At 35.9% G+C, this 26,348-nt stretch overlaps 1 protein-coding gene across 4 annotated transcripts in view; it reads right to left on the bottom strand.

Moving 5' to 3' along the window:
* LOC150099984 (tubulin monoglutamylase TTLL4-like) overlaps nucleotides 1–26,348 on the bottom strand; it is a 548,120-nt gene that overhangs the window by 340,554 nt on the left and 181,218 nt on the right. The window lies entirely within an intron of this gene.

The raw sequence follows: 26,348 nt of genomic DNA, 5'->3' as shown, positions 1-26,348 counted from the left end.
TAATTTTTCAGGAAATGACATATACTAAAATATTAATTAAAAAACTTTAATCAATACCTTCCAATATTTCAGAAATGCTACATTGCCATCTTCTGGGAACTTTAAACTATGATATGTGCACACAGGCACTAATAACAAGCATATGAGGGCTGAAGAAGGCAAACTGATGTTGGTCCTAGAGTCCTAAAGGTGCCCCCCCCCCCTCCCCTCCCTAGCTGGCTAGATTGGGTTGTCTTGCATGTTCTAAGGATTTCTTAAATTCTTCCTAAAATTTGCACATTTGGGCAGTCTCATGCATCCAAATTTCTTCAGATTTGGGAAGTTCTTTAGAGCTGAGGCTGATTCCAGAAACAATCTTTCATATTTATATTTGCTACGGTGTAGTAAAATGGATTTCCTCCAGTGTATTCTGGCAGGTATCTAGTGCATGGTCTCCAAGTTCTAAGTGGCTGTATTGGTGAAACCAGATGTAGTCTTTGTGTTCGGATATCCTGATATTAGCTGTCCTGCCTGTTTGGTCGTAAAGGAGAGTTAGTAGGCCGTAGTAGTGCACAAATAGTGGGTACTGGCTGCTCATTTTATTGTCAGTCATAGGAACAAGGTCTCGTATTATGGGCAGAATATAGATCTTGCTCAACAGATTGAAGAGGAGTTTGGAGCAGCTCCTCATTTCAATAGTGCTACCATCTCCATTTCAATAGTGCAATGGAGTTACGACTCGACTTCTATAGGCATTACTTCGGCAGAAACTAAAAAATCTTGATGTAATTTGGCTTCAGCCTTTCTGGCCTACTGGGCACAAGCATCAGGCCTTTGCTCTGGTAGACCATAGTACGTAGCACTGCATTTCAGTGTGAAGATTTTTAAAATAAAATAAAATAGCACTCGCACCTATTTACACTTCACAAATCAACAACATCCAACGACTAATTTTCATCCATAAATAGTGGATGAAAAAAATAGTGAATGAAAAGTTTGAAGCACTCAGCTTCAAAGGTAGGTACGATTAGCATGACTTAAATCAACTAATCCTCATTAGCCAATCACTGTAATTAACTTCCAAGTCCCAATACCAATAATAATAAGGGTGATAATAATAATTATTATTATATAACATTCTGTACTAACCCAAAAATATAATACATGAATAGTCTAAATGTAAATAGCTGTACTATAATGATAACACTTTGTCAAATTAAAAAAAAAAAGGAAAATAAATAATATAATAAAATGTAAAATGCAGCATGTGAACTATATTTGCAAACGATTACTGTATATGAATTCCACATTATGCAAATTATAAAGATATTAAGAGTGAAAACTAACGTAAGAAATTATGGCACTGTTGTCAAAATATTATAAAATATATGTCATTCTCTGGGAGGTAATGAAAAGTGAAAGTAAAATTATACAAAATTATTGTACCTTACTGTACACATGGTTAGTACAGAATTGTAAAGTTGTAAAATTGTAATGTTTCATTGTTGCTGTCGTTTTCAAAATTATTGTGAAAAGTGAAATGAATGCATTTAGCATTATCTACTGCATATTACGAAAAAAGTAACTGTTAATGTGAATTGTGAATAAAAATAAATTGTAAAATTAAAATTTTTATGACAAAATGCAAAAATAGCTGTTTAACTGTTTTAATGCAAAAACTGAAACTGTAAATTGTTTTTGTTAGGATTATTATTAATTTTAACATTTATTGTCCTAATCATAATAATTTTAATAACATCTAACCCTACTCTCGTGTAATTTCTTTGAAAGATAATAAATTTTAGGGGGGGGGACAAAATGAGAGGAGGGAAGCAAAAGAATTGAAGCCAAGAAGAGTAGAAGTGCATCAAGAGGACAGGCATGCAAAGGGCAGTTCATCTGGGGCTATTTGGTGTGAGACAGAGATCAACAGGATGAAATATGTTATTGGTTATTGCTATAATCCAGGGGATATAAGGGAGAATGTAGATGGTATTCATTGGCATATTTGCATGATCAATGCAGATCAAGTTAAAAATAAATAAATAAATAAAAACATATATGGGTGTCAAAAGACCATATATTGACACACTAACTTATCACACATAAGGTAGTATGATAAGTATTCACACAATACTTATCATACCTCTCCTTAAACTCATTCACAGACAAAGCACTTGCAACCACCTCTATCCTATCAAAGCCCTTTAATAACTTATATGTTTTTATCATATCTCCTCTCTTATGCCTATCAACTAGTTTTTGGAGCCCAATAGACCTTCAACCCATTCTCACAGGAAGCATTCCAAAGACCTGGCAGAATACCATTCTCAGAACATATAGATCAATATACAATTTAATTCTATGGCAGTGTTCACATTAAGTTCTGCAACATCCCAAGCACTATTTCTTCCATCTCTATTCTGCCATCAGTTAGTGACACATCCAGCATTGCAGTATCACAACCAAGATGGTACACTGTTGCAAAATGATCACTTAGTAACCCAACTATTTGATTTGCTTCTGTTACTTCCCTACCATCAATATTTTTTGAAGTCATTCTTTCCTAAGGCACTGCTGAAAGTTAAATTCTCAGCTTGTCATAATCACCAGATTTTTAATTCCACATATACCCCTTCTTAACAGAAAATTCTACGTGATCATTTTTCCCAAGTGGAGGTAATGTGGCTAAATTGGTTACTGACATGTTCTCTGATGCTATGACCAGATTCAATACTCTTAAAACTCTTGTCCCCCTCCATTACATGCTATCTCAGGTAATTATCTCTTAATTATAATTAAGATTATAATTACTTGACCTGCATTCATTATGCAAATATGCTAATGAATACCCTCTACATTCTCCCTTATATCCCCTGGATTATAGCAAAGACCAATAACATATTTCATCCTGTTGATCTCTCTCACACACCAAATAGCCTCAAATGAACTGCCCTCTGTATGCCTGTCCTCTTGATGCACATCTACTCTTTTTGGCTTCAATTCTTTTGCTTTTATTAGCAAAACCCATCCTCTCATTTTGTCCCTCCCTAAAAATACTATATCGTTACATTCTATCTCTACAACTATATTATCCTTAGTCTTACTAATTACTGTAATTTTTGGCCACGTTGTACTAACTATTGCCAAAATTTCTTGTACTTATTCTGAATACTTCTGGCATTAGTATACATAAACTGCAACTCCACTCATCCCATAACCTCCCTGTGTGTGTGTGAATTAGCCCACTCTGTGCACAATTCACTTACTGAAAATATTTCATCTCACATTCTGAAGTTAGTGACCTTAGTACTATTAACAGCTGCCCATCTCCTACATCCCTAGAAAATCCCATTTCCCTGTTTTTAACCATTTACTCAATTCCTTATCTTAATGTCATGTGCCCAATCCATTTAAGTGCAAACCATCACTCTTAAAAATATCTTCCTTTTATCAAACTCATCTCAGACATTCATAAAATGAATCTTCAGTTTTATTTCTTACAAAAGTTTTTACACAATCTCAACATTATACCATTTGCTATAATCATTCTTCTGTTTATCAGTACCATATCTTGGCAGCACACTTGTGATCTTTCCACTCTTGCTCTTTGTATTCACTACTATCATCAAGTCTTTCAAATCATGTCTCACAGAAAATCTTTTGCTACCTAGATTATTTGTTCTCACTACTACAATAATCTCACTCACTGTACCCCTCTCCGAACTTCATAGCCTCAGTTATATTCCTAATTTTTTCATCCAGGATAACATGACTTTCATGTTATCCTGGATGACTCTACCATCTTTCACAGTCCTAATTACAGAATCCCCCAGACAGCTGTATATTATCTTTCTTCTTTCTTTTAATCTTCATGCCCACTGCATTAATGCCTACTTGTTTTTGTTCTGTTCTTCTCTCACATTCTTTCATACATTGTTGAGTAATTTCTGTACATGTGTTTCTACATTTTTCATTCCACATACATTACTAAATAATTATCATTCTCAATCCCCTGTACTTTCCATTCCATAAAAGACATAAGACCATATAGGAATGTTGCTAGATAAGCTACATAAGATAAAGGTAGTTAAAATTTCAAAATGATAAAATATATTCCAGTCATTAATTCATCAGTTCTTTTGTCCCATGAGAACCTGAAGAGCATAATTTACTCCAAATGCCTCTATCAGTAACATTTGGATATAGTTGTATAAAGAAGCCATGCTTTCTATAAAACTGATTGCAAACTTGAAACTGTACACAAACTGGATGCATCAACATATATCTAACAAATTCTTCTGTGTTTATATGAGTCAAATCAAACAGGCACATCAGACAATGTGAAATGGTTTATATAATCTTTTGTTGCAATCTTGTCATCAAGTGCAAGAGGTGATATCATAGATACACAGTCTACACAATCTTTTGTTGCAATCTTGGCATCAGGGCAAGAGGTGATATCATGTTACTTAAACATCTTCATCAGGATGATGAAGATGTTTAAGTAACCTGGACTGACTTGCATTTTAACTGCAAAAGAAATGGTAGGTTCTGGTGGCTTTTCAATACACTGGTAAGTATAAATCCAGCTACAGTTGATCTTCAGCAATCAAGTCAAGACTGACTGAAAGTTGATGTAGATGACCACACTCATTAGGCACGTCTAACTCCTTATCCTTTAATGACACAAATTCATCTATGACACTGTTACTTGAGTTGATAAGCAACAATGAATTGGATGGTTCAATTCCTGATAGCATTTGCTTTTTATAATGTTGTGATTTAAGTCCATCAAAGGTCTTTTTTCCTGATTTCCTTTGATCTTACTTTGTGTAGCTATAGTTGACCACAGTTTTCTTCTGCCAGACACAATATGACTATTCATGTTCAGTTTACCTGCTGATCATTACCTGAGGCTCCCTGTTGTCTTCCACAGCATGATAGCACACACTAACAACTTCCAAAAAATCTTTAATTTTTAACAACTCTGTAGCCTTTTAGCAGTGACAGAAGCATATCCCATGAAATATTAACTTTGACATAGCACATACCTTTAAGTCAGTAAACTTCATATCACTAAATGTCTCAACAGGATGTTTACTTGTATTCTCTAAAAGTAACCTTTAGAGAAGACGACTGTTTGCAGATAGAACCACTTCATGAGCCTTAAAGATCATTCCCAAATGCTAATGTCACATCCTTTCTTTTAGGCTTACACAGTGATCCGAATACATTTTGGAAAATTATGGAGACAACTACCATGCTTGAGTAAAACTTTAGTTTAATATAAACCAAAATCCACATTCGACGTTTCAACCTTTATATCAAGGTCATCTTCTGGAGCATATATACTATATATATATAGTATATATGCTATATATATAGCGAGAGAAACATATCTGTGTGTGTATATATATATATATATATATATATATATATATATATACATACATACAGAGAGAAACACTATATTAAGCTGTACTACAAGTATTGTAATGGTTGGTCAGTAACTTTAACAAACCATGCAGATTGTAGTGCAGCTTGTTTCTCTGTATATATCTGAATACATTTTATCATCCTTATTATCCTACAATCTACATGGTTTGTTAAAGTTACTGACTAACTGTTACAACACATGTAGTGCAGCTTGTTTCTCTGTATGTAGTATATATGCTCCAGAAGATGACCTTGATATAAAGGTCGAAACGTCGAATGTGGATTTTGGTTTATATTAAACTAAAGTTTTACTCAAACACGGTAGCTGTCTCCATGATTTTCCAAAACGTTAATGTTACATAAACCAGACTTTCACTGGCAGGTACACCATCAAAAGCATATCATCATTATTATTATTATGCAGGCACCTCCATGGAGTCAGAAGACCCGTCACGGAAGACCCAATCTATCCACACAATCTATCCTACCTCTCCTTGAACCCTTAACAGACAAAGCATTGGCAACTGAATCCACTTGTTCATCACTCTCTAAGCAAAAAATCTAGTCCTCATCCCCACTAACTACACTTTTATTCAACTTCTGGGGGGGGGGATACCCCTTGTTCTGGTCCCTCTATCAAAATGCTGAAACATTTCCCCTGCATCCATCCTATAAAATCCTTTAAGAAATTTAAATGTTTCGATCATATCCCCTTTTTTCTCCTATCAACCAATTACTGCAATCCACACACCTTCAATCTATCCTGATATTGAACATTCCAGCTACTCACTATCTTGGTCACTTGCCTCTGAATCCTCTCCAATGCTTCCTCATCCCCAAGAAACCCAGTAGACCAAAATAGAGCACAGATGTGGGTGTATCAAGGCCTTATAAAGAGGAATAACAACTTCCTTACCTCTACTTGTTAATGTGTTCTTCAATAGCCAAGTAATCTTATTCAAGTTTCCATGAATTTGCATGTCAGCATGCTCAGTGAACAAAGCTCTCCAGATATCTAACACCAAAATCATTCAGATGTAGTCCATCCGCATTATACAAAACCTTCTTTCTGTCAAAAAGAGACCACAGATCCACAACTTGTACATCATTCCTTTTGCACAATCTATAGTATGCCCACACTTCATAGAACCGATCTTGACTTTGTGCCAAGAAAAGTCAATTCATGCTGAAGGGGAGAAAGAAATAAAGGATGTATGAATTGGCCACCAACACTCGAAGTCACGTGCTTTATACATAAATTTTCCAACTGTCGTACAAGCAAAATAGTTACCACTTTAAGAACTAGGATTTTCATAAAAGAAAAGCTAATTTTCCAATGTACAATAATAAACACTCATCCCACGAAATGCATTGATTACCCTAATATCAGAATGGATTCTCCTTCTTTTGATATGTGCAAAAGTTTCGAAGGTCTCGCATCTGTGTGCATAAAAGTACTTATAGACTCATTGGCTATCAATGCCCTCCTTCTCAGTTCGTCTCTATCATAGTGTGGTAGGAGACTTACAATCTTCACCTTCTCACTCTTCAGTTTTGTCTCTTCTAACAACTCCTTTATATCCTCCCTCATAGAATACTTCTACCTTCTCAAATCATTGGTACCAACCAAGACAATCATTTCCTTTGACTTACCTTTTTGCATCTGGATGGCGTGGCTAATATCGTGAATCTTTGTCCTCTCTGGAAACCCGATTTTGTCATACTTTCGTTAAATACCCCCCTTATTATCGAGTCTCCATACATAATTTTCTCCTTAACTTGTTTTTCTTGTTTGTTCGGTCGGTCTTTATTATTCTTTCAGATCACCTGCTTCTTTCTTTTTTTCAGCCCTGCTTAACTCTTGCCACTTCTGCAGTTTTTCAATTTCGTGCTTTGTTCTACGATATGAAGATAATAGTCGTACGATTGTGCACTTTCAGGCAAATATTCTGCGATCTTGTCATCATATTTAGTCCTGAACTAAGATTAGAATAACATACTTATATTAGGATTCCTTAATCCAGGTTCAGTTGCATTGACAGAATTTCCATAGCAGTTACATATAAATACAGATGCCTACAAGCACTGTATATATTCCCACTGAAATAAATTAGGCTTAGCTGCTCACACATTCACTGCCACTACAATTCATGAAGTGTACTCACTAAAACTAATAGACAACTTACACAAACTTACATATAATGCTTAATGTAAACATCATAATATTAAAAAAAAAAATAAGTAAACAAAATAAAATACTCCATGGTGAGGAAGGCAAAACTGGAATATGAGAAGAGATTGGCACTAAGATCCAAAGAAAAGTCTAGAGAATTTTTTAGTTATGTGGCCAGTAGGCAGAGAAATGATTGTGGAAAAATTACATTGGATAAAAATGGGAATAGAGTGACTGATACAGAGGACATAGTGGAGTTGTTCAATGAGCACTTTACTGGAGTATTTCATCCTGGAGAAGGAGGTTTTAATACTAGAGGGATAGGGCAGGTTCAAGGTTTAGAGGTGCAGGAGGAAAGTGTGATCCAAATACTGAGTACTCTGGATACCAGTAAAGCTGTGGGACTGGATGGTATTTCACCACAGGTTTTGAGAGAATGTGTTAAAGAAGTGACAACTCCGTTGACCTGGCTATTCAATAAAAGTCTGGCTGTGGAAAAAGTACCCAAGGAATGGAAGGAAGGTAAGATAGTACTGCTACGCAAGGGTGGTAGCAGACTGGAAGTGTCTAATTATAGGCCAGTTTGTGTATCATCGGTAGTTGTTAAGGTCGTGGAGAAATTAGTGAGGGACTATATACAGCGTTGGGCAGATGAGGGTAATGTTATCTGTGAGAATCAACATGGATTTGTTAAGGGGGGTGAGCTCTTCCTTTGATAATATGATTGCCTTTTATAATAAAGTTACAAGAGCAGTTGATGAGGGAAAGGCATATACTGCCTTTTTTTAGATTTTGCAAAGGCGTTTGACAGGGTACCACATGATAAACTGATATTTAAGTTGCAGCACATGGATTTAAATGTCGGATTGGTCAAATGGATTCAGGATTGGCTATCTGATAATCATAGATAGTCAGTATCAGAGAGTTGTGTATGGTGGGGCAATATCAAGAAAGCAGGAGGTTACAAGTGGGGTTCCACAGGGCTCAGTACTGGGACCTGTATTGTTCAACCTTTATATCAATGATATTGTCAATATATTGCAAGGAGATATTCAGTTGTTTGCAGATGATGTGAAACTGGGAAGGGTTATCAGTAATCGTGCAGATGTGTGGCAGCCCTGCAAGAGGATCTGAATAAACTAGATGGATGGGCAAATGAATGGGGTGTCGGTTTAATGCAGCAAAATGTAAAGTCTTGAGGTTTGGGATCAATCAATGGGAGGATGCATACTCGATTGGAGGAGCCATACTGGAGGAAGCAGGGGAGACAAGAGATCTGGGGGTGATGATTGATAGAAAACTGAAATTCAGGGAGAATATTTCAAAGGTGGTGAGGGTACCCAGAGGACTGCTGCAATAGTGAGAAGGATGCTGACCTGCAGAGATAAAAGAGATATCATTCCGTTGTATAAGACCCTGATCAGACCACACTTAGACTACTGTTCTCAGATTTGGTCCCCGGGATTTGAAGGGGATAAACTGACTGTGGAAAGGGTACAGAGGTGGATAACAAAGATGGTTTCAGGACTGTACAATGTCAGTTATGAGGATCGACTGAGGGAATGTAGACTGCAGAGTTTGGTGGATAGAAGAAGGAGAGGTGATAAGATCGAGACTTTTAATTATTAATTATCCTTATGGGGAGTTCATTCGTGAGTACGGAACGCTGTAAGTCGAGTCGTCCATAACCTGAAGAACCACCTGTATATTATTATTATTATTATTGTTCCGGGAAACTCCAAGGAGTCGACAGACTCATCGAGGGAGGCCCCAACATCATGTCAAGAACAACAACTACAACATTCACACAGTATCTATCATACCTTGCCTTGAACTCATTCACGGTCGTAGCACCCACAACAGACTCTGGAAGCTTCCTCCCACCACCAGTCATATTTTCAAAAATATCTTCTGGATCAATCTTATAAAATCCCTTCAGTAATTTGAATGTCTCAATCATATCACCCCTCCTTCGCCTATCGTCCAATTTCTGCAACCCACAAATCTTCAACCTATTCTCATAAGGTTCATTCCACAGTCCTGCTATCATCTTGGTCACTCGTCTCTGGACCCTCTCCACTTCCTCCCCATCACGAAGAAACCCTGGTGCACATAGCTGGGCACAGAAGTCCAGATGGGGTCTTATCAAGGCTCGATACAGAGGAACAACAACTTGTTTGTTTCTGCATGTTAAAGTATTTTTCAGAAGCCAAGTGATTTGGTGAGCTGTTTTAGTTACTTTTGCAATGTGCCCCCTAAACTTCAACTCCCTATCCACCAAGACTCCCAAATCCCTGGCCTCATCAATCTCCTGGAGTACGGTTCCACCAATGCGATATACTGCTGCTATTCTTTTCACCTCAAAGTGCATAACCTTACACTTTGCCACATTAAATTGACATCCATTTTTCCTAGCCCAGTCCTCCAAACTATCCAAATCATCCTGTAAAATTTTGACATCTTGTGCACTCACAATTGCTCTACCCAACTTTGCATCATCAGCAAACAGTGAACACTTCCTCTCAGATCCTTTCCAATATCATTGATGAACAAATTGAAAAGTAGTGGTCCAAGAACAGAGCCCTGTGGCACTCCACTAGTCACAAGATGTCTTTTAGACTCCACTCCTGAATAAACCACTCTTTGATATCTCTCCTTCAACCACCCTCTTATCCATCTAACCTACCCTATATCTATACCCATCTGCTCCAGTTTACTGATTAGGGTTCCATGTGGTATCCTATCAAAGGCCTTGGCAAGGTCCAGTAGTATCACTGTAAACCCATTACCCCTATCCAGTTCAGCAGTCACTGTGTTATAAAACATGAGCAAGTTACTGAGGCATGATCTACCCTTCACAAAACCATGTTGTCCCCCATACAATATCCCATTTTCATCTATCCAATCCTGTATTCTTTTCTTGACTAATTTCTCTAAGACCTTGACAATGATTCCTGATATGCTAATCGGTCGGTAATTTACAACAGCAGTCTTGGAACCACCTTTATGCAGTGGAACTATTTTCCCCTCTTTCCACCCGCTCGAGACTAACCCAGACCCGAGACTCAAATTAAACAAAATGGTCAAGGGTACTGACAATTCATTAGCTGCTTCTCGTACAACACGAGCTGGTATACCATCCAATCCCACAAATGTATTGACATTGAGGTTATGCAATAGACTACTCACCTCCACTTCATTAACCACAATTCCCGTATAATCTACTGGTTTATTCGTTTCTGCAATGTCACCACCTGGATGATATACTTTTGCAAAGTGCTCACTCAGTAACTCATCTATCTCAACTGATTCAGTTACCTCCCTACCATCGGCATTCTTTAAAATCAATCTGCCATGTACATTTTTCCTTTTACTTGCTACATATCTAAAAAACTGTTTAGGATTCTCTTTAGCCTGCATGGCCAATGTTCTTTCGTAATCCTTTTTTGCTTTTCTTACCACACTCGTCACCCTTGTGGTCTGCGCTTTATACCGTTCATGTGCCTGCCGGTCACCCTTCTCCTTAAATTCCCTCCATAGTTGTTTCTTTTTTTGCAACTCAAGCTTAATTGTGTTATTCATCCATTTAACCCCTACCTGATTTATTATTCGGACTCTAGGTATACAGTCAGCCATTGCTTCATGCAAGCACTTCTTAACTACCTCCCATGCACTATCAACTTCTAGTCCTTGCAGTTGTACATGCCATGGCACTGAACCAATCAAACTCCTAAGCTTGTCATACTTTCCAGCCCGATAATTCCACATGTACCCTGTCTTAATTGAAAATTCTACACCTTTAGCCACCTCCCAAGTTAAGACCCTATGATCACTCTCACCGATTGGTGGCAATGTGGTCATATTTATTACAGCCAAATCCTCAGATGTAATTACTAGGTCAAGCACTCTCTGACCCCTAGTATTTTCCATTACATGCTGTTGCAGATAGTTATCCCTTAATAACCGCATAAAATCTGGTTCCTTCCTCCCGTGTGTCCTCTCCTCACTCCAATCAATGCGACCGTAGTTGAAATCTCCCATAATAATTACCCTCCTTCCACCCATTTCTTCTATTTGCTTGTGCATACTGTCACCACCATCTTTTCCATCACCTGGTCTATAGCAGCACCCAATTGTATATTTAGTTCTGCTAGCCACAATCTCACACCAAATGGCCTCAAATGTGCTCTTTTCTCTATCCTGCAATTCAACTTCTATTCTCCTTGGCTGGGGCTCATCAGCTATCATCAACAATACTCCTCCCCCCATTTTATTCTCTCTGTCATTCCTGAAGACACTATACCCATCACATTCAATCCCACTAGTTATATCATCTACAGTCAGCCATGTTTCACTAATACCTATAACCTGTGGTCTGGAAGTGCCAACCATAGCCAAAAACTCTTCCTTCTTGTTCCTAATACTCCTAGCATTAGTGTACATGAATTTAAGACCCCCATTAGCCCCAACCTTACCTTGATGCCTTATATTAACTATCCCACTCAGATTTGTTGTCCTTATTTGCTCTGGCATATTATATTCATTCTTACATACAACTGCCTCCATAAGGACTGTATCTCTACTCCCCCCCCCCTAACAAATCTAGTTTCCCTGAATTTGCACATCCACTACATTCAGTAACACTTTCTCAAGTCTTCTTACACCGTAACCATTCGAATGCAAGCCATCCATCTTATATAGATCCTTTCGCCCATCAAACTCACTCCACACATCCACAAATTCCACACCACTTCATACATAACCCACACATAAAGTCATTCGCAATTATAGCCCTCCTTTTAAACATTTCACTGTCATACCGTGGCAAAAGACTAATCATTCTAACTCTCTCACTCTTTTCTTTTGCTACCTCAAACAATTCATTCAGGTCTTCTATCATTTCCATTTTATCTCCTTTCAAATCATTCGTACCTGCCACAACAATCATATATATTTATATATTTATATAAATAATATAAATAAATAAATATATATATATATATATATATAATAAGTTTAATTTATAGTAAAACCAAGTGGAAAAACTTCCAACAACTTTCTCTAATCCAGAGTAATTTATTAATAAGGTATCTTTAATTTATAGAATAACCAAGTGGAAAATTTCCATCATATTTCATATGCTAGAATGGGGTGTGAGAACTGCTGATCCTTCTCCATGGAATGAGTATGAACTGACAGAGTTGCTGCAGTGGACATATATCGAGTTATGCATGGAGAATATTTGAGAATCTGTTCCTAGGCATCTGTAAGCTGTGACTGCACAGAGAGGTGAACCAACATGCTATTAGGTGGGGTGTTCCTAATGCAAAGCTAACCCAGTGTTACACACACACATTCAAATTTTAACTACTATAGTAAATCTGTAACTTTGATTGGATTTTGAGTTTTTTTTGTATTTATATGACACAGAAGGAGTGATATATATTTTTAATTCACTGCTTTAAGGGTTAATGACCCAAAATCAATTTCAGAAAATAACATAATTCACACATGAAATAAAAAAAGCTGGCACTTCATCACAAAAGATGAAGATAAATTGAAAAAAGAAATTTCTCCATCCATCCATTCATCCTTAATGGATATTCTAAGAACACCATCCCGCAATTATTATTCTTCTAATACTACTCCTCTGCAATTATTATTCTTCTAATACTACTCCTCATAAAAACCCCTATCTTCAAGTATAGAGACTCCTTTCTTTTAGGCTTACACGGTGATCCGAATGCATTTTTGAAAATTATGGAGACAACTACTGTGTTTGAATAAAAACTTTAGTTTAATATAACTAAAATCTACATTCGACGTTTCGACCTTTATGTCAAGGTCATCTTCTGGAGCATACAACTATACACAGGAAACAAGCTACACTACAATCAAACTGGTTTGTTAAAGACGCTGACCAACTGCTACAACAATTGTTGGCCTGACCTCTGGTGAAAAAAAAAAATTATACATCAATGCTAGAGTCCTATTATTATCTGTTGGTTGTAGAAATACATTGGGCACAACCACAAGTATCTATCTATATACATATATTAACATCATGTACACATTCCAGCCAGTTGGCATGGAATGGTTTCTAATATTAGCTGAGGATTGGCTAGAGTCCTGACTTATGCTGGATCTTACATATTAGGTACGCTGAATGTGTGCCATCCAGATCCTTTGAATTTTCATGCCATCTTTGTTGTTGATATTTGGGTGGTTTATCAGGATTTCACAGGCTTCCTTAAATTTCCTTTCGTACCAGGTTTTTGTGCGGTGTAAAGAGTAGGTGCTTTTCCAGTTGATTTGGTATAAGGTGTTGAGTGCGTGGTCTGAAAGGCCTGCTTCACCATAATGATTATATTTAATGTGTTCTTTCTTGCATATAGGGATTGTCCGTCCTGTTTCACCAATGTACGGTAAGTTACAGGTGCAGTGGATGCAATAGACTCCAGGATGTGCTAATGGGAGGAGAGGATCCTTAGAGGAGTTGAATGTGGTTTTAAGTTTACTGGGTGGTTTAAAGGTGGCATTGAGGTTATAATGTTGTAGGATTTTGTTGATTTTTTCCGATAACTCTTTAATGTATGGGATGGCTATGGTTTTACTGTAATCTAGATTCGTTTTTTTGTAGTTTTATGGAGTATTTTATCAACAGTATTTTTGTTATAGCCATTATTTATGAATGTGTCGCTGATGATTTTTAGTTCTTGTTTCAGGGCTTGCTGGTTAGAGCAAATTGTTGTAGCTCTGTTTTTAAGGGTGTTAATGACTCCATATTTTTGTGATGGGTAGTGGTATGAATTAGCATGTATGTATTGGCCAATGTGTGTCGGTTTTCGGTAGACCGTGAAGGATAGACTGCCTGAAGGAAGACGTGTTACTAGTGTGTCTAAGAACGAGAGCGAATTTTGGTTTTCGATTTCGATGGTAAATTGTATGCGTTCGTGTTTGTTCAGGTGGCTAAGGAATGTGTTTAACATTTGTCGCCCATGCGGCCAGATCGCGAACATGTCGTCAACATATCTAAGCCAGACTGTCGATCTTAGCGTGGCAGAATCAAGAGCCTTTTGCTCAAAGGTTTTCATGTAGAAGTTAGCGATTGGGGGGATAGTGGTGAGCCCCCCCCCCCCCCAATCGCTAACATATTGCAATCAAAACTTGGAGATTCAGTGGCAAGCTCTGAAAAAAACATTGATTGATTCAGCCAGAGAGGCATGTGGTGAGGTTTGTCTGCAAGGATAGAAAAATCCGAACTCCATGGTGGACACAGGAAGTTAAAGAGTCAGTGAAGGAAAAGAAGAAAGCATATCAAAAGTTCCAGGCAAATAAATCAGCTTGTGCTCTTAGAGAATACAGATATAAATATAAGAAAGCTAAACAAAAAGTCATGGGAAGACTGGTAAGAACACAAAAAATAAATATCAAGCAGGTGGCAAGATATTCTGGAGGTTGTTGAGGAAGCTCAGAAATGGAGGAAAGAGTGCCGTAAAAGGAATTAGAGATGATAAAGATAATATGAAAACTGGGGAAAAAGATAACCTCGAAGTATGGAGTAATTCCTTCAAAAAATTGCTAAATGGAATAATCAGTAATAGCACTGTGGTAAAAAAACACTGATCAGGCATGCAATCAGGAATACATATCCATACTTGAAGTAGAAAATAAGCCATCAAAAGCCTGAAATGTGGTAATGCAGCAGGAGTAGATGATATTCATCAAGAAATGCTCAAGTATGGAGGTATAAAAGTTGTGGCTGCAATGCATAGTTTAGAGGGCCTGGACAGAGGGACGAATGCCCAATGATTGGAGTATAGCTCTCATAGTACCCATATATAAAAAGGGAAATAAAACTGAATGTGAGAATTACAGATGTATTTCCCTATTGAGTGTTCCTGGTAAGATTTATGCAAGTATACTTGAGAAACAGTTGAGAAGAATCATGGAAAAAAAGCTTGGTGAAGAACAAGCTGGATTCAGGCCAAATAGAGGCTGTCAAGATCAGATCTTCACTTTATGACAAATAGTTGAGAAATCATGGGAATATAACAAAGATCCGTATTTAAGTTTTGTCGATCTGGAAAAAGCATATGACAAGGTACCAAGAGAGAAGCTATTCAAAACACTACAGTTGTATGGTGTAAATGGGGCATTATATCAAGCAATACTTAGTTTTTATTTGAGTTGTAAGTCAGCAGTTAGAATTGAAGGAAGTACAGAAAGATGGTGTAATGTTATAATAAATTTAGTTTAATCCTTTATCCAAGTGTGAGCAAACAAAGTTTGTGCCTGAAAATATCTTCAGGAGTGGGGTAAGGTAGTACAACACCGGGTAACTCATAGCAAAGGTGGCCAAGCTACCATCACTCCTATCTCAGTATCTCCCATAATGCAAAACACATCTTCTTGCAGATATGTATAATGTTATGCATTAAGGGAAGGGCCACTACCCATACCAGTTTCGACCTTTATTGAGGTCTCATCAGTGGGAGCCAGGCCCTGAAGTGGAGATACCAGGCAGAAGCAATGGAGAGGTCATCTTTACCTACAGGAGTTATCATAAGGTGTGCCACCTTATTATTAAATTACTCTGGATTTAGAGAAAGATGTTGAAAGTTTATTTTGCGCTTATAGTCTAACCAAGTGCAAAATAAACTTTCAACATGGTTTAAATTTAAATCTGGTGGCAGACAAGGATGTACATTATCACCTCTGTTATTCATAATCTATATGGATCACACATTATGAAGGAAAGTAGTTTTGAAAGTGATATCAAAATTGGAGATGTTAATGTTAGCTCTTTGCTTTATGCGGATGATGTTATACTTCTAAATATAAATCTGCTACAAGTCTGCAAGATTCCCTAACTAAATTGTATAACTGTGTAATAGATATGCTATGAAGGTCAGCAATAACAAGAAAAAGACAATGAAAATAGAAGTATTGAAAATATCACCTGCATTGTGAATGGAAAACCTAACGAATAAGTAAATCATTTCATCAACTTAGGTACGATTTTTAGTGAAGATAGTAAATGAAATATGGAAATAGGAAGTCAACTGAATAAATTTATATGGAATAAGATAGAAATTGGTCAAAACACTAAGGCAGTATTCAAACCAGTTTTAACTTATGGATCTGAAAGCTGGGTTAGAAGTAAAACTCTTGACCATAGACTAGAAACCGCAGATATGAAAGTCCTGAGAAAGATTAGGGGCATGAGCAGATGGCATCAATTCCAATATCATATAAAAAAAATGAGGATATCAGGAAAGAACTTCACATTGTTAGCATCCAGGAATGTGTTAGGAGAATTAATCTAAGGCAGTATGGTCACTTAAACAGAATGGGAGAGGAAAAATTAGCCAAACATGTGTTCTCTGCCAGGTTAGCAGGAAAAAGACCCAGATATAGGTGGATTGATGACCAGATTCATGACCTATATCAGAGGAAGAGGAAGGTGGATTGATATGGTAAAAAGTGCCTTAAAAGATAGAAATATAAGATCTGACAATGTTGGAGCTTTGACAGGTAATAGACTGATTTGGAGGAAAATTGTAGATAGGAAGTTAGTAATGATGTAAATTTTTCATGCAGTACTATCATATCCTTTTACCCGTTGAGGGTAAAAGTCAGGAATTTGATGATGATGAAGTCTTTTCTTGAGATTGCTTTTGAAATAACTATAAAGAATGGGGCACAATATTACGATATTAGATACAAGTTATCTCCATTGTGGAAATATTATTTAATATTAATCTTTTTTTTCTTTTTTTTTTAACCCTTGTTACTTTAGGACTTTACTGACAATGAAGAATACACTGCTCTTCTGCAACTGATATTACCATATCGCAAAGGTGATCCTTGTTTAATTTATGGTTGTGCAATTGTTCCATTATTTCAATTATATTGAATATGCTCAACAAAATGGGCAAAATTTTTCTATATTTGTAGTATTTATATTTTTTTTAAAGAAATACTTTATAAAAATTTACTGAAGTTTACAGTTTTATCTGTGCTGGTTTTTGTTTTAGTAGTAATAAAAAAAAAAAAAAATTGCTTAGTGTTACAGTTTAGTAAAGCTGGCCAATGTTATATTTTATTAATTTCTGTAATCAGCTGTTCGATTTTTTAATATCTGTATAAAGAAGATTTTTATTCCGAGAGTTTATTAATTTTATTAAAGTTTATTAAATTAAGTTTATTAAAGCTTAGGAATGGAGGAAAGAGTGCTGTAAAAGGAATTAGAGATGATAAAGGTGAAATGAAAACAGGAGAAAAAGATATCCTTGAAGTATGGAGTAATTACTTCGAAAAACTGCTAAAGGAAACAAGCAGTGATGACAGCACAGTGATAAAAAAACGCTGACCAGGCATGCAGTCAGGAATACATATCCATACTTGAAGTAGAAAAAGCCATCAAAGGCTTGAAATGTGGAAAGGCAGCAGGAGTAGATGATATTCGACCAGAAATGCTGAAGTATGGTGGTATAAGAGTCTTACAGTGGCTGCACTGCATAGTTCAGAAAGCCTGGACAGAGGGACGAATTCCCGATGATTGGAGTAGAGCTCTCATAGTACCCATATATAAAAAGGGAAATAAAACTGAATGTGAGAATTACAGAGGTATTTCCCTACTGAGTGTTCCTGGCAAGATCTATGCAAGTATACTTGAGAAACGGTTAAGAAGAATTGTGGAAGAAAAGCTTAGTGAAGAACAAGCTGGATTCAGGCCAAATAGAGGCTGTCAGGATCAGATCTTCACTTTACGACAAATAGTCGAGAAAGCATGGGAATATAACAAAGATCTGTATTTAAGTTTTGTCGATTTGGAAAAGGCATATGACAAGGTGCCAAGAGAGAAGCTATTCAATACGCTGCAGTTATATTGTGTCAATGGGGCATTATATCAAGCAATACTTAGTCTTTATTTGAGATGTGAGTCAGCAGTTAGAACTGAAGGAAGTACAGGAAGATGGTTTAATGTTAAATCTGGTGTGAGACAAGGATGTACATTATCCCCTCTGTTATTCATTATCTATATGAATCACATTATGAAGGAAAGTGGTATTAAACCTGATATCAAAATTGGAGATGTTAATGTCAGCTCTTTGCTTTATGCGGATGATGTTATACTTCTAAATAAATCCGCTACAAGTCTGCAAGATTCTCTGACTAAATTGAATAGCTGTTGTAATAGATATGGTATGAAGGTCAGCAATAAAAAGACAAAGACAATGAAAATAGGCAGAATCATTGAAAATGTCAACTGTGTTGTGAATGGAGAACCTGTGGAACAAGTAAAACATTTCAGCTACTTAGGCACAATTTTTACTGAAGATGGTAAACTAAATATAGAAATAGACAACAGAATCAGCAAAGCTGGTATCGTGGGAAGTCAATTGAATAAATTCATATGGAATAAGAAAGAAATTAGTCGGAACACTAAATTAGCTGTATACAAGACTGTGTTCAAACCAGTTTTAACTTATGGATCTGAGAGCTGGGTCAGAAGTAAAACACTTGACCAAAGACTAGAGACCGCAGATATGAGAGTCCTGAGAAAGATTAGAGGCGTGAACAGATGGCATCAATGGCAATATCATATTAAAAATGAGGATATTAGGAAAGAACTTGACATTGTCAGCATCCAAGAATGCGTTAGCAGAGCTAATCTCAGATGGTATGGTCACTTAAATAGAATGGGAGAGGAAAGATTAGCAAAACAAGTGTTCTCTGCCAGGTTGGCAGGAAAACGACCCAGAGGAAGACCAAGATATAGGTGGATTGATACGGTACAAAGTGCCTTAGACGATAGAAATATAAGATCTGATAATGTTGGAGTCTTGACAAGTAAGAGACTGATTTGGAGGAAAATTGTAGATAGGAAGTTAGTAATGATGTAATTTTTTCATGTAGTACTGTCATATCCTGTACACCCCTTGAGGGTACATGGCAGGAATTTGATGATGATGATGATGATGATGAGTTTATTAATCACACAAGGATTCAATTCTGATTGGTGCAATGACTTAACTATTTCTTTTAGAATCTAGAAAATTATTGATTTCAGACCAAATAAAAAATATATATACCTTTAAGGAAACTAAAATAACATATACACTTTATATAAAATTACATAACTACAAAAATAACTGGATTCAAGGCTTTCTATAATAAATCTACACTTTAGAGATTTTCTTACCAAAAATATTAAAATCATTCATTCTCTTACTCATTCTGTTATTGGATGGCTTGCATATACTTAATCACATCTACCAGGCTAATCACTTTGCTTTCACAACAACAAAAATGTTCATCAGAGTCAGTTTCCTCGTTAGGGACTTTTTCAGAAATATAAAATTTTCTTCTTCTTTTCCATGGGATCTTTTTTTTTACAATGTTTTTGTGTTTTTGGAATTTTAATATTGTTTACCTGATGTTATCTCAGTGACTAATATGTTATCTCAGTGACTAAGATGATTAAACATGTTTAATTATTTATATGTGCTGTATTTATTCCATTAAACCCCATAATGACTTCAAACCAGTCTAAATAGTTGAGTGTTTGAACTGCAACTGTTCAACCTATACATTAATCATACAGGAGAAGGCCTGACAAGAGATGTTCAATTATTTACTGGCAATGCGAAGCTAGGCAAATGATGAGGGATGCTACTGATAACAAGCACTAACAGAATCTTTCTTTTAAGGTTACACGGTGGAAAATAATAATGACTTTCAATTCAATGTTAGCAAACATAAAATTATGCACTTTGATGTAATGAGATTTCTAGCATAATCCCATCAATAAAAATTGGCAGGATTATGCATGTTGAAACTAATTAGTCTAGGGATTTTAGTTATGGTGAAGTTAAAGTTTAAAAGTCAGAGCGAAGTTGCAAACAACTCAAAAGATAACTGCAATATTGAAGCTAACATTGACAAGTAAGAAGAAGGTCATTTTCCCTCTTTACAAGGCACTAATATATCTGCACTTGAAGTGATGTGCACAGATTTGGTTTCCTGGGTTTGAGGGGGAGAAGCTGTGGAGAAGGTGAAAGTGTTGCAAAGATGCCATCAGGATTATAGAAAGTATATTGTGAGGAGAGATGGAAATTATATTATGAAGACAGATTGATCAATCCATCCTCAGAATATACTTTCCATAATCCTGATGTCATCTTTGCAACACTTTCACCTTCTTGACAGCTTCTACCAATCAAATTCCCTAGAGACCTATAAACTTTTGAAAGGGTATTATGGGACACTGGTTGGTGAAATTTCTCATTATATGGAAAATGGGGAGGGAGAGAGAGAGAGAGAAAAACGAGGCACCCAAGGAGGTTGAGTACATGTAGTTAAAAAAGGGGTGAGAACGAGTAAAAACTTATTTAGGCTTATCTGCTGGTTTTACATTCATAATTATATTAAATGGAATGAATACAACAGCACAAAGAAATCTTTAGGAATACAATATTAAAATTGTAATAACACACAAAAACATACATAACAATGCAGAAATTATATTTCTGCATTGCATTGCTTTAAAGCAGATTTTAAGAAGAAAAATAAAAAGCCTAATCTAAATAAATCTGGTTGTAATAATAATTAAGGGGATACAAATCCTTTGTTGTTCAACTGCCAGTAAGCAAAACTCTAAGATCGAGAGCTACGAATCTATGAGTTTCATATATACCAAAAAAACTATCGGCAAATCCAAGTGTAAATGACCACTTGGCAGTACAACACCAAGGCAACTCGAAGCAAAGGTGGAGCAAGCTCCCTCACTATCCTTGATATTTTCTCATAATGTAAAAATACAGCCCCTAGGGGATGTAATATTGTAATTACATTATGAGGAGAGGTCACTACCCAGACTGGTTTCAACCTTTTTTGAGCTCTCATCAGTGAGTAGGTAGACCTGGAAGATATGTTAAATCTGGTTGTGTTAAAAATTCCCAAGGTTTCATCTTCATCACGAACTATGGGCTCACTGCCCGTTGATGTCTGATGTCTGTTTCACTATCTTCTTCCACCTTTCTTTGTCTAGCGCACAGTGTCGCAGTTTTTGTACACCCATTCCACACCAGTCTTTTATATCATCTATCCATTCTCTGTATGGTCTACCTCTTCTGTTTAAACCATCCAAAATACCAAACATAAATGTCTTTATCTTCCGGTCCTCACTCATTCTACAGATGTGTCCAAATAATTGCAGCTTCCGTTTTATAATCTTCTGTATTAGATTCTGTTTTGGTTGTATCTTCTGATAGAGCTCTTCATTGGTGATTTTCTGTACCCATCCTATTCTTAGCATCTTCCTGTAACATGCCAAAATTCTTTTTCTTGATTCTTTATTTATTACCTACGTTTCAGATCCGTAGAGTACACTGCTGAAGATGCATGTTTCCAGTACTCTTAGTTTTGTTTGCAGACTGATCACTTTACTTTTCCAGATGTTATCCATGGCCTTCAGATTTGTTCTTCCCTTTGCAATCCTGATCTTTATTTCTTTTTTACAGTCCAAGTCATATGTCAGTTTACTTCCCAAATATGTGAATTGTTCAACATTTTCTATATCAGTTCCATCCACTTGTATTTTTTGTTTCATGTTCTTCTCACCAAATACCATTGTCTTTTTTTTTTCCAAGTTCATAACAAGTCCAAAAATCTCTTCCCTTCCTCATTTAACAGTTTCAGTGTTTTTTTGTAGTTCTCTTTCGTCTTCTTCAATAATAACAATATCATCTGCAAATCTCAGATTGTTAATTCTCATTCCGTGTACAGATATTCCTTTGGCATCTTCCTTCATTTTATCCATTGCTCTTTCTAAATGTGCGATGAAAATGCTTGGTGATATTAGGTCTCCCTGTCTAGTACCCCTGCTTGTTTTAAACCATTTCCCCAAATCATCACCTATCCTAACTGTTGCAACTGCATTCTGATAAACATCTTTTAATATAGCAATTATTTTTTTTTATCAATTCCATAGGATTCCAGAACTGCTAACGAAGTATCCCAAGGTTTGGGATAATTTAATTCATAGGCCTCTTGCCCAGCAGCCAAGGCTAGCTAAAAGCATCCACAGAGGATGCCTCTAATAGGATTTTAAGTCTAATTTCGTCTACTATTGTGATGTATGTTTTTGTGTTATTACAATTTTAATATTGTATTCCTATTTAAAATACAATATTAAAACTACAATTTTAATATTGTATTTTTCTCATTGTCTGTGACAATGAGAAAAATTAACAATTAAACCTGTTTAATTATTTCTCATTGCTGTATTCATTTCAGTAAATGTAATTATGAGGGTGATAACTATAATTTCCTCTCTCTAACGAAAGAGCAATGCATGAGTAGCCAGAACAGCTTGCCTGTCGAAGTGGTGAGTGCATCTAGTGTGAATATGTTTTAAGAGAAAATATAACAAATGATGTGTGGCTTTTTGATTAATGAATTTTGCCTCTCTGAAGATTTCTCTAAATGTTAATGAATCTTACTGCAAGTAAGTGATGTATAATAAATTTAATTTCTGTATGAATTAAAAATTCATTTTTATCTTATTGATGCAACAAGGATTAAGTTTTTTTTATGTTGCTTCGACCCACAAAAGGTTATATGCAAACCTATAGTACATTTTGTACAGTAGGTGAGTCGGGCATTTTTTTTCCTTTCTATTTTATGAATTTTATATAACTTTTATTTATTTTCTACATAATCCAGAAACTCTGCTCTAGAGACCAAATATGAAACCACTTTCATGCTACTTTAGGCCTGTAATAAGCTGGGTGGTGGTCTCACACTAGGTGATGAAATTCATCTCCCACCTAAAGACAATCAGAAACTCCATACCCATGATGGGATTTGATCCTGCTGGTTGGAGAGCAGGTACACTAACCACTTGGCCGACCAGATCAGCTCAAGGTATATATAATATATAATTTATGTGTTTATAATTAAATAAATTACTTCTGTATTTATATCTACCTCAAGTATTTTATCAAAATATTTCTTGGAGATGAGGTTTATTAACTTCTTAATAAATAAGGTACTGAGGTAATAAATAAATAAATAACAAGGTAATAAATAAGGTCTATTCTTGCAGACAAGGATAAAAAAATAGAAAGAATTTAGCCAGAAAGACATATGCCTCTCTGGCTAAATCGATCAATGTTTTCTTCAGTGTTTGCCAATGAAACTCCAAGGTTTGGTTCTTGTTTTGAATTTCATTTTTTCTTGAATAATGTTTGTGTATTTGAGTTTACAGTTCACCTCTGAAAGCGGTTCAACTATGATTCTTTTTAAAAGTTTCCTACATACTCTTTTTTTCAATATGAAATTCAATTTTATCCTGCTCAAAACTAAACAGTGATCACTTCCTATTTCAAATCCTCTGCATACTCCTGTCCTGAACTAGTGGGAAAACATCACTATCAACAATAATATGGTCAATGAGACCCTTCTTGTTTCTTGCATCTTCTCTCCATGTGAATTTCTACATTTTATTATGCTGGAAAATGGTATTAGTAATAACTAGTCCATGTCCTGAACAGAAACCCAGCAGGGACTATTACTATAAACTTTGTACTTTTCTCCTATTTTGCTCCTTTTTCCCAAAACATTTCCTACTCTGGTTTCAGATTTCCAAGGACCAACTTTTCCTTTTTTTGTAGTTCCAGCTGCTTTCTCTAATGCCTAGAAAAATTCCTCCAGAGAAAAATTCTTTCTTCCTTAGTAAAGCACTCCATAGGCAAAAATAAGTCTCATTGTCCAGTTTCTCATTCCAATATTTGTCACATGTTGATATCAACTGCCAAATAATAATAATATAAATAATAATAATAACACATTATTACACACAAATATATATACACGATACAAATATAATACAATTTAGAAGAAAATCTGAAATATGCTAGACTGTCATTGTATCCTCTAAATTCCTTGAAAGTGCATGCAAAAAAATAATAAAGTGAAAAATCTGAGACTATAACTCAACTAAGATAATAGAAATACAATGCTACGAGAGTGGTCTGAAAAGTTCTCAGCCTAACAATGAAAAAACGGATTTATAATTTCAAAATTATTTTTATGTTTTAACATAATCTCCCTTAAGAATAATACATTTATTCCAGCAAGCAATGCTGAAGCGCCATTATCCCATCCCTGTAGTAGTTCTCAGTAAGACCTGCAAATTACCCCTCTACAGCTGCAATCACCTCTTGATTCGAAGAAAAACGCTGAGCAATGAGGACGAGTTTTAGTTTTGGGAAGAGATAGAAGTCAAAGAGAGCCAAATATGGGGAATAGTATGCATGTTCTAACAATTCATAGTGCAGATCCCTTAATTTTCCCATTGCCAAAACACCTTTGTGGACAGGTATTTTTGATTGCATTGTAATGATGAAAGATTATTATTTTTCTCTGAAAACCGGGTCTTTTCTCACATCTTTTTTCGTCTCGTCTGGTTGAAAGATCGGAATAATATTCCCCGGTTATTGTTTTACTCTTTTCAAGATAATTAATAAACAAAATGCTTTTAGCATCCCAAAACACCGATTCCATGACCTTTCTTGATAATGGAACCGACTTTGTCTTCTTTGGCACTGAACAACTGGCTTCTGTCCACTGGACTGCTGTTTGGATTCTGGTGTGTAATGGTGAATCCAAGTCTCATCCATAGTAATAAATCTATACACAAAATCAGTTTTAATCGTGTTAAAACGCTCCAAGCACTGTTCAGAGATTTTCATGCGAGTGCATTTTTGATCTGCTGTGAGCAAGCACAGCACCCATCTTGCACAAAGCTTTTTTATTTGCAATTCTTCATGCAAAATATATCCTACACGTTCTTTTGAAATGCCTATAGTCTCGCCGGTCATCCAATACTATCATGCACTTGAACAATGATTTCTGGTGCTGTTACACTTTTTGGATGTCTTTCACGTAGATCATCTTCAAGGCTGGTACGGCCATGTTTAAACTCGGCAGCCCATTTCTTAATTGTCAAAAACAAAGGAGAAGAGTGCCCATAAACTTTTATGAACTGTGAATGAATTTCTTTCAGCATTAAACCTTCTTTTACAAAGAATTTTATAACCGCACAATCCTCAATTTTATCCATTGCAAAGGATACAGACAACACTTTTGCTTCAGGCAGCTGTATAAAACAAATTACTTGATAGAATGACTTGCAATTTCACTTGGATGCTTATGACAGATGTACTTACTTAGAAAAAAAAATCTTGCCGATAGTGTTGTTATCTATAGTTGAGGCCGAGAACTTTTCAGACCACCCTCGTATTTTGCCATTCATAGTAATATTTGTTACATTTGTAGCCAGACAAAACTCAAAATAGTTCTTGCCATGTGTATTATGTTAAAAGCTTCTTGTTAAAAAGAAAGAGAAAAACTGTGTGAAATACTAAGCTGCTCAAGTATTACCCATTTTGGTCAGGCAGATAGCATTCTAGAAAAGAGATTTAAAAAACAACTAGCTTTCAAGCAACTAATTTTCAAGCTTTCAAAAAACTAGTTTTCAGAAAAATTATCAACTGAATACAAATTCAGATGAACTACTAAGAGGAAATAAGATTTTAGGATTTGTTACTTATTGAAGAGGTATGAAAGATCTATATTTCAAATCTCTGACAATAAATTTCTTTTTATATATAAAATATGAGTCGCATTTTAAGTCAAACATGGCATAATTATACGGCAACAATGTCCATTTAGCATTTAAAGA

Source organism: Typopeltis vanoorti, chromosome 13, assembly GCF_054136105.1.
Source record: "Typopeltis vanoorti isolate ZY-2024b chromosome 13, IOZ_Tvanoo_1.0, whole genome shotgun sequence".
Classification (NCBI taxonomy): domain Eukaryota; kingdom Metazoa; phylum Arthropoda; class Arachnida; order Uropygi; family Thelyphonidae; genus Typopeltis; species Typopeltis vanoorti.
This window is presented reverse-complemented; position numbering and strand designations above follow the sequence as displayed.